Source organism: Rhinolophus sinicus, linkage group LG05 (genome assembly GCF_036562045.2).
Source record: "Rhinolophus sinicus isolate RSC01 linkage group LG05, ASM3656204v1, whole genome shotgun sequence".
Classification (NCBI taxonomy): domain Eukaryota; kingdom Metazoa; phylum Chordata; class Mammalia; order Chiroptera; family Rhinolophidae; genus Rhinolophus; species Rhinolophus sinicus.
Genome location: NC_133755.1, coordinates 77566204 through 77567877, shown reverse-complemented (window position 1 = coordinate 77567877; position 1674 = coordinate 77566204). Strand labels below are relative to the sequence as shown.

General features: G+C 39.6%; 1 non-coding gene across 1 annotated transcript; it reads left to right on the top strand.

Moving 5' to 3' along the window:
• The first annotated feature begins 1270 nt into the window (after nucleotides 1-1270).
• Nucleotides 1271-1342, top strand: TRNAA-AGC (transfer RNA alanine (anticodon AGC)). Its single transcript has one exon. It is a non-coding gene; the product is annotated as a tRNA-Ala (tRNA).
• Nucleotides 1343-1674: the final 332 nt, after the last annotated feature.

Below are 1674 nucleotides of genomic sequence, written 5' to 3'. Positions count from 1 at the left end.
GTTCTCTTAAGATTCCAGATTGTTGTGAGAAACCCCATTCCTTGAAAATCAAATAGGAACGCTAAATTAAAATGTGTCTCTCCTGTCATGTTTCTCTTTTTATCTTGAAAAAAAAAATCTGAAGTCTTTAGGTAGACCTTGTAATATGTCTAATCCACCAGAGGATCACGGACCTACCATTAAAACATTCACTGGCAAAAGGAAATGGAAAAACTATAATTATTTTAGGCCACTCAAGACTTACACAAACTGTCTGGGCACATAATCTCTACTACATGAATACAATTTAGGTTCTCTTAGTAACGTAAAAGAATGAGAAGTGCTGGTGTAATCTTGTCAAGCTGACCACTCCAGCCTCCTCCCCACCTTGCTCCTCCTCCCAACTCCTACCTTTCTGAATTAGTAACCTCCACTCCTGTACGCATGTTGTGTCTCCTCAGCTCTCCCTCTCGTTTTCCCTTGGCGTTCCTATCCATTCTTCCAGATTTGCTCACAAGTCAGCGTATTCGGTAACCTTTCTGAACTAGGCAGTGATAAAACCTTCTCGATGAGAGTCCCTTGGTGAGAAATGGGTCCGAAAGTTCAGAGAACCATTCCCTCCGCAGAAAATAAAGCACCACTTGAGTAGAGGTTTAAACTCAATCTTAGAAGCAACGCGTTTCTAACTTCCTACCAAAGAATCAGAACACGACCTGAGGATTCGTATTCTCTGGATTTGATTTGTATTCCTTGGATCAAATGAGTTTCAGAAGGCCGCAGGAAGCAATTCAGCATCTTTGCCTTTTAGCCCTCCCAGTTGCTAAGAGGAGAAGGGATTTATTTTTGCAATCCCTCCGTTAGCTTCTTGTTTTCTAAGAAAACGGTTTCTGGCATGCGGGAATGCGGTGCAGAAATGGGGAGGGAAATTTGGTGTCATTTGGTAGGTTTCATAGTTAATTACAGTCATTGGCAAAGCATTTTTTAATTTTCCTGTAAGGATTTGCTTTTGTCCTGCCTGTCTTTTGAAAAAAGAGAAAAACACTCAGAAAAGGAGGGTCCAGTAGAATGTTTTTTACTGAGATTTCCGATCCCATTGTGTTCTCATCAGTCACTGAATATCTGCAAAATACAGGGTAATCAGAATTACTTGGTAATAGATTCCTATGAAATAGAGGTATAAAAATTGTAATTTTTGTTTGCAAGAGAGCAAATTAAATTTTCTTTAGAAAAAAAAGTAAATTTCTGTTTTTATTTCATGAAAGTAGGATAGAAAACAAAAGTTCCAGCCGAAGGGGATGTAGCTCAGTGGTAGAGCGCATGCTTAGCATGCATGAGGTCCTGGGTTCGATCCCCAGCATCTCCAGCTTTTCCTTCTTGCTTGATTACTCAGGAAACATCTTTCTTCTATGTTACAACCAAAGACCCATTTCTGTAGAATCTGAAAATTAATCATCTTGCCTCCAAGTACTTATAATTTGCTCTAGCTGTGCTTGTAACACTGTCCTTTTAAAATTTTATTCCTGTCCATCCTCAGCAGGGTTTACATACAGTCTTCCACACCCCGAAATCAAGAGTGACTGGTCCCTATTCCATGAACAATAATTATTGACATTTATCCATGTAAACTAAACTAGAAGATTTGCGAACGAATTAGTATTTTCCAGTAGTTTTCGTGCTGGGGTTTTGGGTGGGGGG